The 18,487-nt window shown below is 45.6% G+C and overlaps 1 protein-coding gene across 1 annotated transcript in view; it reads right to left on the bottom strand.

Annotated features, from left to right (window-relative positions):
- LOC127908378 (tetraspanin-18-like) overlaps positions 1–16,954 on the bottom strand; it is a 124,322-nt gene extending 107,368 nt beyond the window's left edge. Inside the window, exon 1 of the mRNA XM_052466689.1 lies at positions 16,645–16,954. The gene's annotated coding sequence lies outside the window, so the exon portion shown is untranslated. The remainder of the gene's footprint in view (positions 1–16,644) is intronic.
- Between the last annotated feature and the right edge of the window lie 1,533 nt (positions 16,955–18,487).

Here is an 18,487-nt window from a genome sequence, read left to right as displayed (position 1 = left end):
ATAAGGGACCTCCCTTCTAGCTAATGAGGGACCTCCCTTCTAGCTAATGAGGGACCTCCCTTCTAGCTAATGAGGGACCTCCCTTCTAGCTAATGAGGAACCTCCCTTCTAGCTAATGACAGACCTCCCTTCTAGCTAATGAGGGACCTCCCTTCTAGCTAATGACAGACCTCCCTTCTAGCTAATGACAGACCTCCCTTCTAGCTAATGAGGAACATCCCTTCTAGCTAATGAGGGACCTCCCTTCTAGCTAATGACAGACCTCCCTTCTAGCTAATGAGGGATTTCCCTTCTAGCTAATGAGGGACCTCCCTTCTAGCTAATGAGGGACCTCCCGTCAAGCTAATGAGGAACCTCCCTTCTAGCTAATGAGGAACCTCCCTTCTAGCTAATAAGGGACCTCCTTCTAGCTAATGAGGAACCTCCCTTCTAGCTAATGAGGACCTCCCTTCTAGCTAATGAGGAACCTCCCTTCTAGCTAATGAGGAACCTCTCTTCGAGCTAATGAGGAACCTCCCTTCTAGCTAATGAGGGACCTACCTTCTAGCTAATAAGGAACATCCCTTCTAGCTAATGAGGAACCTCTCTTCGAGCTAATGAGGAACCTCCCTTCTAGCTAATAAGGGACCTCCCTTCTAGCTAATGAGGGACCTCCCTTCTAGCTAATGAGGAACCTCCCTTCTAGCTAATGAGGGACCTCCCTTCTAGCTAATGAGGGACCTCCCTTCTAGCTAATGAGGGACCTCCCTTCTAGCTAATGAGGGACCTCCCTTCTAGCTAATGAGGAACCTCCCTTCTAGCTAATGAGGAACCTCCCTTCTAGCTAATGAGGAACCTCCCTTCTAGCTAATGACGACCTCCCTTCTAGCTAATGAGGGATTTCCCTTCTAGCTAATGAGGGACCTCCCTTCTAGCTAATGAGGGACCTCCCGTCAAGCTAATGAGGAACCTCCCTTCTAGCTAATGAGGAACCTCCCTTCTAGCTAATGAGGGACCTCCCTTCTAGCTAATGAGGGACCTCCCTTCTAGCTAATGAGGGACCTCCCTTCTAGCTACAGTCATTCTGACTGCAACATTCTAACAGTGTAATTAAAACCTTTCACATGTAATCGCAAAAACGAAAAACATTGTGTTGCGTTTATGAAGGCCTTCGATAGCATTAGAATACGATTTATGTATTTATTTATTTATTCCAAATAACACGATAGTATTTTCCTCTTGTTATTCTTCATCGTTGTGGGACTACACCGGCTGTGCATGTGACTTTTTTGGGGGGAGGTAGCACCCATCTCTTCTTCATGGTACCAGCCAGGCTTGCTTTCTGTGCAAGCAACTTGTGAAGTGAATATTGAAGAGGAGGAAATTGTCCACGGGGACATTTCGCACCTTGCCGACGTAAGGATTCCACAAGCCTCGTCGTCACATTCTCCGACGCTCGTTCACCTGCTGCCCGATGTGGATCTTTTCCCACATATGAGAAGCCGTTTATCATGAACAATTGCGCACCCCTCACTGTGTAGCCTATTCCCAGTAGGTCAGAGTAGCCTGATAGAGTAGCCTCCACCTTCCGGAGACACCTGAAACCCCACCTCTTCAAGGAATACCTAGGATAGGGTAAGTAAGGGTAAGTAATCCTTCTCACCCCCCTTCTCCCCCAACAAGATTTAGATGCAAGTGGCTGTTCCACTGGTTGTCATAAGGTGTTTGCACCAATTTGTAAGTCGCTCTGGATAAGAGCGTCTGCTAAATGACTTAAATGTAAATGTAAATGTAATAAAGGCTGCTTGGATTCTGTGGACAGATACCTCACTGTGTAGCCTATTCCCAGTAGGTCAGAGTAGCCTGATAAAGGCTGTTTGGATTCTGTGGACAGATACCTCACTGTGTAGCCTATTCCCAGTAGGTCAGAGTAGCCTGATAAAGGCTGCTTGGATTCTGTGGACAGATACCTCACTGTGTAGCCTATTCCCAGTAGGTCAGAGTAGCCTGATAAAGGCTGCTTGGATTCTGTGGACAGATACCTCACTGTGTAGCCTATTCCCAGTAGGTCAGAGTAGCCTGATAAAGGCTGCTTGGATTCTGTGGACAGATACCTCACTGTGTAGCCTATTCCCAGTAGGTCAGAGTAGCCTGATAAAGGCTGCTTGGATTCTGTGGACAGATACCTCACTGTGTAGCCTATTCCCAGTAGGTCAGAGTAGCCTGATAAAGGATGCTTGGATTCTGTGGACAGATACCTCACTGTGTAGCCTATTCCCAGTAGGTCAGAGTAGCCTGATAAAGGCTGCTTGGATTCTGTGGACAGATACCTCACTGTGTAGCCTATTCCCAGTAGGTCAGAGTAGCCTGATAAAGGCTGTTTGGATTCTGTGGACAGATACCTCACTGTGTAGCCTATTCCCAGTAGGTCAGAGTAGCCTGATAAAGGCTGCTCGGATTCTGTGGACAGATATAGGATACATACCATTTTGAGATTATAATGTAATAATATGTCCTACATTCACAATTGGTGATTTACGTAATTGTGCATCGTTTGATACTCCTCATTGATCAACTCACCCATTCTCCCTCTTCCTACACGACCATACTTTACTTAAGTGTATTTCATCTGTTGCTGTGAAGGGCGACAGGGTAGCCTAGTGGTTAGAGTGGAGGGCCGGCAGGTAGCCGAGTGGTTAGAGTGGAGGGTCGGCAGGTAGCCTAGTGGTTAGAGTGGAGGGTCGGCAGGTAGCCTAGTGGTTAGAGTAGAGGGGTGGCAGGGTAGCCTAGTGGTTAGAGTAGAGGGGTGGCAGGGTAGCCTAGTGGTTAGAGTGGAGGGGTGGCAGGGTAGCCTAGTGGTTAGAGTGGAGGGGTGGCAGGGTAGCCTAGTGGTTAGAGTGGAGGGGCGGCAGGGTAGCCTAGTGGTTAGAGTAGAGGGGTGGCAGGGTAGCCTAGTGGTTAGAGTAGAGGGGTGGCAGGGTAGCCTAGTGGTTAGAGTAGAGGGGCGGCAGGGTAGCCTAGTGGTTAGAGTAGAGGGGTGGCAGGGTAGCCTAGTGGTTAGAGTAGAGGTGTGGCAGGGTAGCCTAGTGGTTAGAGTAGAGGGGTGGCAGGGTAGCCTAGTGGTTAGAGTGGAGGGCCGGCAGGTAGACTAGTGGTTAGAGTAGAGGGGCGGCAGGGTAGCCTAGTGGTTAGAGTGGAGGGTCGGCGGGTAGCCTAGTGGTTAGAGTGGAGGGGTGGCAGGGTAGCCTAGTGGTTAGAGTGGAGGGGCGGCAGGGTAGCCTAGTGGTTAGAGTAGAGGGGTGGCAGGGTAGCCTAGTGGTTAGAGTAGAGGGGTGGCAGGGTAGCCTAGTGGTTAGAGTAGAGGGGCGGCAGGGTAGCCTAGTGGTTAAGAGTAGAGGGGTGGCAGGGTAGCCTAGTGGTTAGAGTAGAGGGGTGGCAGGGTAGCCTAGTGGTTAGAGTAGAGGGGTGGCAGGGTAGCCTAGTGGTTAGAGTGGAGGGCCGGCAGGTAGACTAGTGGTTAGAGTAGAGGGGCGGCAGGGTAGCCTAGTGGTTAGAGTGGAGGGTCGGCGGGTAGCCTAGTGGTTAGAGTGGAGGGTCGGCGGGTAGCCTAGTGGTTAGAGTGGAGGGTCGGCAGGTAGCCTAGTGGTTAGAGTAGAGGGGTGGCAGGGTAGCCTAGTGGTTAGAGTGGAGGGCCGGCAGGTAGCCTAGTGGTTAGAGTGGAGGGTCGGCAGGTAGCCTAGTGGTTAGAGTGGAGGGGCGGCAGGTAGCCTAGTGGTTAGAGTGGAGGGGCGGCAGGGTAGCCTAGTGGTTAGAATGTTGGACTAGTAACCGTAAAGGTTACAAGATTGAATCCCCCAAATCTATCGTTTGGCCCCTGAACAAGCAGTTAACCCACTGTTTCCTAGGCTGTCTTCGAAAATAGGAATTTGTTCTTAACTGACTTGCCTAGTTAAATAAAGGTACTAAATATGTGTGAAATTAGTTTTAGGCTTCAGTCAAGTCAATCCCTGCACCCAGGGCTTAGTCAGAGTCAGTCAATGCCCAGAGAGAGCAGGTTAAAGGTGGACACGGGAGTGAAAATTAATTCCTGTCTCGTCTTGTACTTGTCCTGATCCCGCAACAGTTCTATAGCTCCGGAACATTCCTGTCCCTTCCCGAGAAAAATCTCTCCCCTCCCGACCCATGTTCATTTTTTGAGCACAGAAATATTTTGGATTTTGTGTTTGTTTTTTTGGGTGAGTATTGAAAATGATTTCAGTAATGGAATATGCGACTGCGGTATGTGGTTGTCTTACCTATTTTAGTTAAATGCTCTGACTGTAGGCCTAAATCTCTCTGGATGAGAGTGTATTCTATATGACCTATATGACCTGTAAATGGATTAAGACTGGAGGATGAGAACAGAAACCCCGGCAGCACAGTCTACTCAGCACAGCATAAATCTGTAGCTTTCAGCTGAACACAGTATAAATCTGTAGCTTTCAGCTGAACACAGTATAAATCTGTAGCCTACAGCTGAACACAGTATAAATCTGTAGCTTTCAGCTGAACACAGTATAAATCTGTAGCCTACAGCTGAACACAGTATAAATCTGTAGCCTACAGCTGAACACAGTATAAATCTGTAGCTTTCAGCTGAACACAGTATAAATCTGTAGCCTACAGCTGAACACAGTATAAATCTGTAGCTTTCAGCTGAACACAGTATAAATCTGTAGCTTTCAGCTGAACACAGTATAAATCTGTAGCTTTCAGCTGAACACAGTATAAATCTGTAGCTTTCAGCTGAACACAGCATAAATCTGTAGCTTTCAGCTGAACACAGTATAAATCTGTAGCTTTCAGCTGAACACAGTATAAATCTGTAGCTTTCAGCTGAACACAGTATAAATCTGTAGCTTTCAGCTGAACACAGTATAAATCTGTAGCTTTCAGCTGAACACAGTATAAATCTGTAGCTTTCAGCTGAACACAGTATAAATCTGTAGCCTACAGCTGAACACAGTATAAATCTGTAGCTTTCAGCTGAACACAGTATAAATCTGAACACATACGAACAACACATGAACATTTACAACAACAACAAACCCAGTACTGCATAAATCAATCTATTATTATTCCATTCTTGGCCTCAGATGGCTCGGATTTAGTTAAATACGTGAACAATTGGGTTGGTGGCCTACAGTATTTGATTAAATGCAGCATTTAGGTTTTACAAGCCAACACTCCTTTCTTGTCAAAGACAACTCCATCCAATTTAGCAAAAACATCTCTCTTTCCTTAGCTCTAATGTTAATGTGAGTGACAGGTCCTTGGCTGGAACAAGACGTTGCAAATGCTTTTGAAGGCTTCATCACTTAGCCTGGTGACAGGTTGGCATCTGACTCTGAGGTAGCCTGGTGACAGGTTGGCATCTGACTCTGTGGTAGCCTGGTGACAGGTTGGCATCTGACTCTGAGGTAGCCTGGTGACAGGTTGGCATCTGACTCTGAGGTAGCCTGGTGACAGGTTGGCATCTGACTCTGAGGTAGCCTGGTGATATAGGTTGGCATCTGACTCTGAGGTAGCCTGGTGATATAGGTTGGCATCTGACTCTGAGGTAGCCTGGTGACAGGTTGGCATCTGGCTCTGAGGTAGCCTGGTGATATAGGTTGGCATCTGGCTCTGAGGTAGCCTGGTGACAGGTTGGCATCTGACTCTGAGGTAGCCTGGTGGTATAGGTTGGCATCTGACTCTGTGGTAGCCTGGTGATATAGGTTGGCATCTGGCTCTGAGGTAGCCTGGTGACAGGTTGGCATCTGACTCTGAGGTAGCCTGGTGACAGGTTGGCATCTGACTCTGAGGTAGCCTGGTGACAGGTTGGCATCTGACTCTGAGGTAGCCTGGTGACAGGTTGGCATCTGACTCTGAGGTAGCCTGGTGACAGGTTGGCATCTGACTCTGAGGTAGCCTGGTGACAGGTTGGCATCTGACTCTGAGGTAGCCTGGTGACAGGTTGGCATCTGGCTCTGAGGTAGGTAGCCTGGTGCTTGGTCACATACGCGTGTTTAACAGATGTTATTGATCACATACATGTGTTTAACAGATGTTATTGATCACATACACATGTTTAACAGATGTTATTGGTCACATACATGTGTTTAACAGATGTTATTGATCACATACGCGTGTTTAACAGATGTTATTGCGGGTGCAGCAATAGTTTTGTGTTTCTAGCTCCAACAGTGATCTAACAAGTAATTACAATAGGCTGAGTGTTATTCTTAGAACTATGAAAGCATTTTTACCATAACGTGACGTGACCTTCAGCAAGACTACACAATCCCACATACAGCGAGAACCATTTGGAAGATATTCAGAAAGCAGGTGGAATTCAAATGCATGTCGGTGTAAACCAGAGAAACATATACCAAAGAGTTTTTTTTTCTTTTTACAAAAACCAGAGGAAAAAAAGCACACACACCTCTCCTCTTACCTCGAACCGTGGAAATGGTTTTGTCTGACACACTAAAAAAGTGTCATTTTCACAGTGTATCTCAATAACAAAGATACTGAACCCATTGCAGAGTTACTCAGGTACTGAACCCATTATAGAGTTACTCAGGTACTGAACCCATTACAGGGTTACTCAGGTGCTGAACCCATTACAGGGTTACTCAGGTGCTGAACCCATTACAGGGCTACTCAGTTACTGAACCCATTATAGAGTTACTCAGGTACTGAACCCATTACAGGGTTACTCAGGTACTGAACCCATTACAGGGTTACTCAGGTACTGAACCCATTACAGAGTTACTCAGGTGCTGAACCCATTACAGGGCTACTCAGTTACTGAACCCATTACAGGGTTACTCAGGTACTGAACCCATTACAGAGTTACTCAGGTGCTGAACCCATTACAGGGCTACTCAGTTACTGAACCCATTCAGGGCTACTCAGGTACTGAACCCATTACAGAGATACTCAGGTACTGAACCCATTACAGGGCTACTCAGTTACTGAACCCATTATAGGGTTACTCAGGTACTGAACCCATTACAGGGTTACTCAGGTACTGAACCCATTACAGAGTTACTCAGGTGCTGAACCCATTACAGGGCTACTCAGTTACTGAACCCATTACAGGGTTACTCAGGTACTGAACCCATTACAGAGTTACTCAGGTGCTGAACCCATTACAGGGCTACTCAGTTACTGAACCCATTCAGGGCTACTCAGGTACTGAACCCATTACAGAGATACTCAGGTACTGAACCCATTACAGGGTTACTCAGGTACTGAACCCATTACAGGGTTACTCAGGTACTGAACCCATTACAGGGCTACTCAGGTACTGAACCCATTACAGAGATACTCAGGAACTGAACCCATTACAGGGTTACTCAGGTACTGAACCCATTACAGGGTTACTCAGGTACTGAACCCATTACAGGGCTACTCAGGCACTGAACCCATTACAGGGTTACTCAGGTACTGAACCCATTATAGAGTTACTCTGGTACTGAACCCATTACAGGGCTACTCAGGTACTGAACCCATTACAGGGCTACTCAGGTACTGAACCCATTACAGGGCTACTCAGGTACTGAACCCATTACAGAGTTACTCAGGTGCTGAACCCATTACAGGGCTACTCAGTTACTGAACCCATTCAGGGCTACTCAGGTACTGAACCCATTACAGAGATACTCAGGTACTGAACCCATTACAGGGTTACTCAGGTACTGAACCCATTACAGGGTTACTCAGGTACTGAACCCATTACAGGGCTACTCAGGTACTGAACCCATTACAGAGATACTCAGGTACTGAACCCATTACAGGGTTACTCAGGTACTGAACCCATTACAGGGTTACTCAGGTACTGAACCCATTACAGGGCTACTCAGGCACTGAACCCATTACAGGGTTACTCAGGTACTGAACCCATTATAGAGTTACTCTGGTACTGAACCCATTACAGGGCTACTCAGGTACTGAACCCATTACAGGGCTACTCAGGTACTGAACCCATTACAGGGCTACTCAGGTACTGAACCGATTACAGGGCTACTTAGGTACTGAACCCATTACAGGGTTACTGAGGTACTGAACCCATTACAGGGCTACTGAGGTACTGAACCCATTATAGAGTTACTGAGGTACTGAACCCATTACAGGGTTACTGAGGTACTGAACCCATTACAGGGTTACTGAGGTACTGAACCCATTACAGGGCTGCTCAGGTACTGAACCCATTACAGGGCTACTCAGGTATTGAACCCATTACAGGGCTACTCAGGTACTGAACCCATTACAGGGTTACTCAGGTACTGAACCCATTATAGAGTTACTCAGGTACTGAACCCATTATAGAGTTACTCAGGTACTGAACCCATTACAGGGCTACTCAGGTACTGAACCCATTACAGGGTTACTCAGGTACTGAACCCATTATAGAGTTACTCAGGTACTGAACCCATTACAGGGCTACTCAGGTACTGAACCCATTACAGGGTTACTCAGGTACTGAACCCATTATAGAGTTACTGAGGTACTGAACCCATTACAGGGTTACTGAGGTACTGAACCCATTACAGGGCTACTCAGGTACTGAACCCATTATAGAGTTACTGAGGTACTGAACCCATTACAGGGTTACTGAGGTACTGAACCCATTACAGGGCTACTCAGGTACTGAACCCATTACAGGGCTACTCCGGTACTGAACCCATTACAGGGCTACTGAGGTACTGAACCCATTACAGGGCTACTGAGGTACTGAACCCATTACAGGGCTACTGAGGTACTGAACCCATTACAGGGTTACTGAGGTACTGAACCCATTATAGAGTTACTGAGGTACTGAACCCATTACAGGGCTACTCAGGTACTGAACCCATTACAGGGTGACTGAGGTACTGAACCCATTATAGAGTTACTGAGGTACTGAACCCATTACATCACACACATTAAATGAAGAGTCCTCCAGCGATAGAAAAAAGCCATTTTTGGCCAATAGATAGATACTCCATTTAGTTCCTGGCTCTCAGCGGACAAGTGTGTGTAAGTGAGTGTGTGTGTGTGTGTGCGCGTGTGTGCGCGCGTGCGTGCGTGCGTGCTTGTGTGTGTGTGTGTGTGTGTAGACCGCATCCTGGTGAATGGTGCCGGAGGGAGGAGCAGAGTGGGGCTGATAGGATACGAGAACACAGAGCGCACTGACCTACTGGGCCTGACTGCCTGTCTGTCTGATTCACTGCTTGTCTGTCTGTCTGCTTCACTGCTTGTCTGCCAGTCTGTCTTCCTGATTTTGGTCCTTCTGTAGCTCAGTTGGTAGAGCATGGCGCTTGTAACGCCAGGGTAGTGGGTTCGATTCCCGGGACCACCCATACGTAGAATGTATGCACACATGACTGTAAGTTGCTTTGGATAAAAGTGTCTGCTAAATGGCATATATTATTATTATATTATATTATTATTATATTATATTATATTATTATATTATTATTATTATATATTATTTACTGTCTGTCTGTCTGTCTGTCTGTCTGTCTGTCTGTCTGTCTGCCTGCCTGATTTACTGCTTGTCTGTCTGTCTTCCTACCTGTTTGTCTACCTGCTTTACTAAATGCCTGGCTGCCTAAACCAGTTGATACAGATGCATACCTGGGTGGATAAGGGAATGGGGAAGAAAGAGAGAGAGATGAGAAAATGTCAAATTGGCTTTTTACCAAATTACCGTACAACAGACCATGTATTCACCCTGCACACCCTAATTGACAACCAAACAAACCAAAACAAAGGCAAAGTCTTCTCATGCTTTGTTGATTTCAAAAAAGCCTTTGACTCAATTTGGCATGAGGGTCTGTTATACAAATTGATGGAAAGTGGTGTTGGGGGTAAAACATACAACATTATAAAATCTATGTACACAAACAACAAGTGTGCGGTTAAAATTGGCAAAAAAACACACACATTTCTTCACACAGGGTCGTGGGGTGAGACAGAGATACAGCTTAAGCCCAACCCTCTTCAACATATATATCAACGAATTGGCGCGGGCACTAGAAAAGTCTGCAGCACCCGGCCTCACCCTACTAGAATCCGAAGTCAAATGTCTACTGTTTGCTGATGATCTGGTGCTTCTGTCACCAACCAAGGAGGGCCTACAGCAGCACCTAGATCTTCTGCACAGACTCTGTCAGACCTGGGCCCTGACAGTAAATCTGTTTGTAGGTGACCAAATACTTATTTTCCACCATAATTTGCAAATAAATTCATTAAAAATCCTACAACGTGATTTTCTGGATTTTTTCCCCTCATTTTGTGTCATAGTTGAAGTGTACCTATGATGAAAATTACAGGACTCTCATCTTTTTAAGTGGGAGGACTTGCACAACTGACTAAATACTTTTTTGCCCCACTGTACCTTGGCCTAAACATCAGCGCCACAGGTAACTTCCACAAAGCTGTGAACGATCTGAGAGACAAGGCAAGAAGGGGCTTCTATGCCATCAAAATAAACATAAAATTCAACATACCAATTAGGATCTGGCTAAAAATACTTGAATCAGTCATAGAGCTCATTGCTCTTTATGGTTGTGAGGTCTGGGGTCCGCTCACCAACAAAGAATTCCCAAAATGGGACAAACACCAAATTGAGACTCTGCATGCAGATTTCTGCTACAATATCCTCCGTGTACAACGTAGAACACCAAATAATGCATGCAGAGCAGAATTAGGCCGATACCCACTAATTATCAAAATCCAGAAAAGAGCTGTTAAATTCTACAACCACCTAAAAGGAATCGATTCCTAAAGCTTCCACAACAAAGCCATCAACTACAAAGAGATTAACCTGGAGAAGAGTCCCCTAAGCAAGCTGGTCCTGGGGCTCTGCTCACAAACGCAAACAGACCCCACAGAGACCCAGGACAGCAACACAATTAGACCCAACCAAATCATGAGAAAACAAAAAGATAATTACTTGAAACACATTGCAAAGAATTAACAAAAAAACAGCAAACTAGAATGCTATTCGGCCCTAAACAGAAAGTACAAAGTGGCAGAATACCTGACCACTGTGACTGACAGAAAATTAAGGAAATGACTATGTACAGACTCAGTGAGCATAGCCTTACTATTAAGAATGGTCGCCATAGGCAGACCTGACTCTCAAGAGAATACAGACTATGTGCTCACTGCCCACAAAATGAGTTGGAAACTGAGCTGCACAACCTCGTACCAAATGTATGACCATATTAGAGACACATAGAGGGAGGGAAAGAGAGAGCAGAGAGGGAAAGAGAGAGCAGAGAGGGAAAGAGAGAGCAGAGAGGGAAAGAGAGAGCAGAGAGGGAAAGAGAGAGCAGAGAGAGAAAGAGAGAGCAGAGAGAGAGCAGAGAGGGAAAGAGAGAGCAGAGAGGGAAAGAGAGAGCAGAAAGGGAAAGAGAGCAGAGAGGGAAAGAGAGAGCAGAGAGGGAAAGAGAGAGCAGAGAGGGAAAGAGAGATCAGAGAGGGAAAGAGAGAGCAGAGAGGGAAAGAGAGAGCAGAGTCAGAAATGAGAGTGGAGAGAGGGAAAGAGAGAGCAGAGAGGGAAAGAGAGAGCAGAGAGGGAAAGAGAGAGCAGAGAGGGAAAGAGAGAGCAGAGAGGGAAAGAGAGAGCAGAGAGGGAAAGAGAGAGCAGAGAGGGAAAGAGAGAGCAGAGAGGGAAAGAGAGCAGAGAGGGAAAGAGAGAGCAGAGAGGGAAAGAGAGAGCAGAGTCAGAAATGAGAGTGGAGAGAGGGAAAGAGAGAGCAGAGAGGGAAAGAGAGCAGAGAGGGAAAGAGAGAGCAGAGAGGGAAATGAGAGAGGAGAGAGGGAAAGAGAGCAGAGAGGGAAAGAGAGCAGAGAGGGAAAGAGAGAGCAGAGAGGGAAAGAGAGCAGAGAGGGAAAGAGAGAGCAGAGAGGGAAAGAGAGAGCAGAGAGGGAAAGAGAGAGCAGAGAGGGAAAGAGAGAGGCTCTGAATCCCACCATATGGAACCATCTGCAGATTGATTCATTTAATCTCTTTAATGAGTGACATTTAGGCAGCGGAGCACACTGTCATCCCCTAAATGCAGCAGGGCCACTGTCATCCCCTAAATGCAGCAGGGCCACTGTCATCCCCTAAATGCAGCAGGGCCACTGTCATCCCCTAAATGCAGCAGGGCCACTGTCATCCCCTAAATGCAGCAGGGCCACTGTCATCCCCTAAATGCAGCAGGGCCACTGTCATCCCCTAAATGCAGCAGGGCCACTGTCATCCCCTAAATGCAGCAGGGCCACTGTCATCCCCTAAATGCAGCAGGGCCACTGTCATCCCCTAAATGCAGCAGGGCCACTGTCATCCCCTAAATGCAGCAGGGCCACTGTCATCCCCTAAATGCAGCAGGGCCACTGTCATCCCCTAAATGCAGCAGGGCCACTGTCATCCCCTAAATGCAGCAGGGCCACTGTCATCCCCTAAATGCAGCAGGGCCACTGTCATCCCCTAAATGCAGCAGGGCCAGGGACTAGGAGGCTCACACCTTAATATCTTCTATCCAGACCTGGATTGGTCTAGATTGGGTGGGGACAGAGAATACACATCGGCACAGCCCTTTTCCTTGACTCTTTCTGGCTATGTGTGTGTGTGTGTGTGTGTGCATGTTATTAGGCAAGTATAATGATTGTTTTGTGAGTTATGTAAACAATGTAGTTCCATCGCTTGCCACAGGGTGTTGAACGATAGGCTATTATTACATTGTTATTAATTGTTATTAATGTGTTGTTAAAGAGATACTTCAGGAGTCAGATGAACTGGTGGATACCATCTCTGCATCCAGTATGAAGGAAGTTATACGTCCGTTTCGCAAGCCAATTGCTAACTAGCATTAGTGCAATGACTGGAAGTCTTTCGGTATCTGCTAGCACGCTAGTCATTATGCTAACGCCAGTTAGCAATTGCGCTAGCGCTAGTTAGCAACTTCCCTTCAAACTGCACACAGAGACATACAAATGGTATTCATGAGATCATTTGACTAAGAAGAAGATCCCTTTAACTGGCTGCGTTGTGTGGTTTTGGATATTGTTTGGGTTAGCCTACAATGGACTAATGCAGCTGTCCACTATTGTTATAGTTTAGTCAAGTAAGACTGATTTTATACTGCGGTATGCACACTTGATTAAACAACACAATGTCTCTTCAATAATTTCAGTAAGTATGTAAAAGGCTCTCTCTCCTGTGGACATAACTTCTAGATCCGGGCAAAACACAATTTCCCATGTGAATAAGCGGGTGTACAGTGTGTGTGTGTGTGTGTGTGTGTGTGTGTGTGTGTGTGTGTGTGTGTGTGTGTGTGTGTGTGTGTGTGTGTGTGTGTGTGTGTGTGTGTGTGTGTGTGTGTGTGTGTGTGTGTGTGTGTGTGTGTGTGTGTGTTGGCAGCTGTTCTACCATCAACACACTACTATATTTCCTTTCTTTGACAAGGCAAATAAAATAAAAACTTCCCACCCGGTCGCAACACATACAGGGAACAATGTGCAATGTGTGTAAGTGTGAATATTTCTCTCCCCTTTCAAACCATTTAGCTCCCAGATATTAGAGACAGGGTTAGTAGCCCTGATTTGGGAAGAAAATAAAGAGAGAAAAAGAGGGAGAAAGGGAGGGAGAGAGGGAGAAAGGGAGGGAGAGAGGGAGAAAGGGAGGGAGAGAGGGAGAAAGGGAGGGAGAGAGACAGAGAGAGAGATGCACTCTGCCCACAAAATGAGGTGGAAACTGAGCTGCAATTCCTAACCTCCTGCCAAATGTATGACCATATTAGAGCCACATATTTCCCTCAGATTACACAGATCCACAAAGAATTTGAAAACAAACCCAATGTTGATAAACTCCCATATCTACTGGGTGAAATTCCACAGTGTGCCATCACAGCAGCAAGATGTGTGACCTGTTGCCGCAAGAAAAGGTCAACCAGTGAAAAACAAGCACCATTTTAAATACAACCCATATTTATGTTTATGTTTACTGTTAATTTGTATTGTTTATTTCACTTTGTTTGTTATCTATTTCACTTGAGAGAGAGAGAGGAACAGAGAGAGAGAGAGAGAGCAACAGAGAGATAGAGGGAGACAGGGAGAGAGAGAGGGAGACAGGGAGAGAGAGAGGGAGACAGAGAGATAGAGGGAGACAGGGAGAGAGAGACAGGGAGAGAGAGAGGGAGACAGGGAGAGAGAGGGAGAGAAAGAGAGCAACAGAGAGATAAAGGGAGACAGGGAGAGAGAGAGGGAGACAGGGAGAGAGAGAGAGCAACAGAGAGATAGAGGGAGACAGGGAGAGAGAGACAGGGAGAGAGAGAGGGAGACAGGGAGAGAGAGGGAGAGAAAGAGAGCAACAGAGAGATAGAGGGAGACAGGGAGAGAGAGAGGGAGAGAGAGACGGAGATAAGCAACATGTAGGTCTGTACATGATGTTAGCCCAACACAATAATCATGAAAGGGGAGGACGCAGTCACTCAGTCACTCAGAGCCAGTGAGCCAGTCAGCCAGAGCCAGTCAGCCAGAGCCAGTCACTCAGTCAGCCAGAGCCAGTCAGCCAGAGCCAGTCACTCAGTCAGCCAGAGCCAGTCAGCCAGAGCCAGTCACTCAGTCAGCCAGAGCCAGTCAGCCAGCCAGAGCCAGTCAGCCAGAGCCAGTCAGCCAGAGCCAGTCAGCCAGAGCCAGTCACTCAGTCAGCCAGAGCCAGTCAGCCAGAGCCAGTCAGCCAGAGCCAGTGAGAGGTAGAATACGTGTTTGTCTTCCATCTTGTTGGGTTCTTACCCTGCAGTGTGGAGCACTAAACTTGTAGAAATAGAATGACTAGAACAGGTGGTATTTCTATGGTATTTCTATACAACAAGTGCAGGCAGCAGCAAACCTCTTTATACAGAGCAACAATGGAATGGGACAATTCAGCGCCCCAGGCCAGTAGCTAATCTATGACCAGGCAGCTTCCATGTTTTGAAACCCTATACTCACTGGCTTGTGCAGTATAATAAATAGAGAGATATAATGGTGTGTGGTTATATGCATTGTTTATAGGGATCATTTGAAAGGGGAAATGAAAAAATACCTGACATTCATGTGTGCATTGTCATCAGGGACAGTCATCTTCAAAATAACCGTTCTTCGATGCCATTTAAAAAAAAAATGTTTGTATTTTCTTTAACTAGACAAGTCAGTTAATAACAAATTCTTATTTACAATGACGGCCTACCCTGGTCAAACCCGGGCGATGCTGCAAGCATCATGACTATCATCAATGATCAATATAGAGGTTTGAAACCTCTCTACTATCATACTGTCCTCCAGCTAATATCTAATGGAAAGGTGGACTCCCACATGGTTCCATTATGTGATTAATGTTAACTGTCAGTAAACTTCTGCCCTAGAGCCAAGGTGCATCCAATTGAGACAGCTCGAGACGTTCCCATCTGGTGACCCCGCACGGCGTGGGAGACAAACCTCCGTTATGACGGGACCCCTGGGCAGCGAGCGTTCCCCGCTGTCACTTCGAGTGGGAAAGATGTCAGCTTGAAGACTGACTGAGTTGACTGACATACATCCACTTTTTGACTTTCAACTCTCTCCAATTTCGGCAGTCTGCTCTCTCTCTCTCTCTCTCTCTCTCTCTCTCTCTCTCTCTCTCTCTCTCTCTCTCGCCACAGAGAGGCAAGCTAACTGGTAAATGCAGTTTGTCAACGGTGTTTATAATACCAGAGATTAAATGTAAATGCTTCTTGCAAGATACATGTTAGCATCATACATGCAATGAACATTCCACATGAATGTAGCCTATCGTTAGTTTATTCAACAGTGTGGAAGTAGGCTATACATTGTGTTTAATATAATGCACCCCTGACAACAGGCTATATATATCTTGAAAAATGCTGCAATGCATTGGCTAAAACAACATCGATAATTAAAAGTTCAACAGGCTTTATACTCCCAAACCGAATGACTTCCACTAATCTTAGTTGATAAACAGTCTTGGACGATGTTCGACAGAACAAAATGGGATATATTTCTGAAAACGAACGTACAAAGATTTCCTCTACCCAATACTGACAATCCATTGAATAGAAACTCTCACGTATTAAAATCATTGAATAAATATTGTGTTGTGTAATCAAGTGTGCATTACCCACGGTGCATTACCCACGGTATAAAATCAGTCTTACTTGAGTAAACTATAACAATAGTGGACAGCTGCATTAGTCCATTGTAGGCTAACCCAAACAATATCCAAAACAAAATATCGTACTCAACAGTCAGTGCACACAACACAGTCAGTTAACAACACATGAATAACAATGTAATAATTGTCTTCATGTTTCAACGTTATAGTAATATAATAGTAATATATGCCATTTAGCTGACGCTTTTATCCAAAGCGACTTACAGTCATGTGTGCATACATTCTACGTATGGGTGGTAGCCAACCATTCAACAGAAACTCCGTGGCAAACTTAGAAGCGAGGTAACAACATTTTTACATAACAGATTTTCCCATCATTTGTTTTCTCCGTCACGTTTTTCCCATAATCGATTTATAACACATTCGGAGTTGGTTCAAATTGAATACAGCTCATAGGCTAACAACTAAAGACTAACGCGACTTGCTAGGTAGGTAACATTGACTCTTCTTACCTCAAAACTGCAGGTTTGTCCAGAACCTCAGCGCCAGCTCTATGGTGTTCTCTCCACAAAATATGTCAGAATATAGATGTAAATCAGTGCAGGGAAAACAATATAAAGATTGAAAGAAACAGCCAGATTGGAGATGTGTGCCCGAGGAAAGAACAACAAAGCCTTTAGACTTCAGTCTTCAGCCAATAAATTAGCCGCGGATAACTATAGCACCAATTTAGTCACGCAGTCTTGTAGCGGAGTAAAAGAGCTCCGTAGACAAACAGTTTTGTTCGGAACTCCCAGACCATACCGCACGTTGTAAAGCACCGATCCGTCCAGGCGGTGGTTCAGCCCCCAGGGGCGGGCACTCAGCCTAGTTGGCCACGCCTCCTCCTAACTCATTTACTCTTTTGAATTAGATGGTGAACACGGTGATCAATATAATAATAACATTGCACAGATGAAAGGACCGTAAGAACGTGTATTGAATTAATTAAATGCAGTTTAATTATCAAAAAAAAAAAATGCCAAAGAAAACGCACCTCCCCCCCATAAACACAAGAAGAAAAAAAATATTTAGTGGGTGGAGAGAGCACGAGGCTGGGGGGACAAGTGTTTTTTTGGAGCCCCTCGTGTCACTGAATCTACTACAGATGGGAGAGCAAGATAAGTGGGTCTTGAGACTTGTCTCAGAAGGTCGTGACACTGACATTCCCTGTGGCATGTATCTGTGATAGATATCCCCAAACGCGTTGTTTTATGTTTTATAGTGTGTATGTATTATTCTCTACTAGCCCAAACCAAACAAGAACATTTGAATACAGACTGAAATTGTCAGGGTTTTGAGTTAAATTAGAAGAGAGAGAGAGAGAGAGAGAGAGAGAGAGAGAGAGAGAGAGAGAGTGTGTGTGTGTGTGTGTGTGTGTGTGTGTGTGTGTGTGTGTGTGTGTGTGTGTGTGTGTGTGTGTGTGTGTGTGTGTGTGTGTGTGTGTGTGTGTGTTTGTGTGTTTTTTTCCTGCTGTATGCGTGTCTGTGCATGTGTGTATACAGATGTAGTATATTAATTTGATCACTCTTTCGTTGATGAGAATGTTCATGCAAAGCAGGAATTGCAAACTTGTAGTCTATTCAAGGTTTAAAAAGGCGTGTAAAGTTTGTCATTTCCACTTGAACATTTCAGACGTGATTTGCCCAATCGTAAAATGTATCAACCCCTACAAAAACTGTCCATTAATTATAAACCACATGATAATTCACTTATCCCACTGCTACAGGATTATTTTTCCTTCTGTATTAAACCGGATCAAATTAAAAGCCGACATCTGTAGGCGCCTGAGCAATGGATCAAACAGGGCAGCCGCAGAGCCACTTTCAAAATAAGGCTGAAAAAGTATGTTTTTTTACACACCCACATTTTTTTTTGTTGACCCGAAAATGATCATGATCACAACTGTGTGTGAGCGTGTGTAGGGCGTATTAGCAGCTGTCTGGTGTTTAAAACACAGGGCACGGAGAGGACAGAGGTCCTTTAACGAGAAGACCCTCCTCCCCCCAGTCTTACACACACAAAAAAGGGTCCAATGAGGTATTTATCTCAAAGTTCACTATGTGTGTCTGTTGGCTTTCCTCCAATCAGCAGCATAGGAACCATGGTCAGTGGACTGTTTCAGCCAATCAGTGACTGATCACATTAATCCTGAGAGGAAACACAGCAGTGTGTAAAGTTTTGTCCTGAATTTCACTATATTCCCTGTGTACTGTATGTAGTGCACTCGTTTTGTCCAGAGTCCTTCTCTAAAGCAGTGCATTATATAGGGAATCGGATGCAATTAGGGCTGCTGCCTCCATGGTTCCTTAGATG

This window comes from Oncorhynchus keta, chromosome 17, assembly GCF_023373465.1.
Source record: "Oncorhynchus keta strain PuntledgeMale-10-30-2019 chromosome 17, Oket_V2, whole genome shotgun sequence".
Lineage (NCBI taxonomy): Eukaryota > Metazoa > Chordata > Actinopteri > Salmoniformes > Salmonidae > Oncorhynchus > Oncorhynchus keta.
Note: the sequence above shows the minus strand (reverse complement) of the source record. Positions and strands in the feature narration are given on the sequence as shown.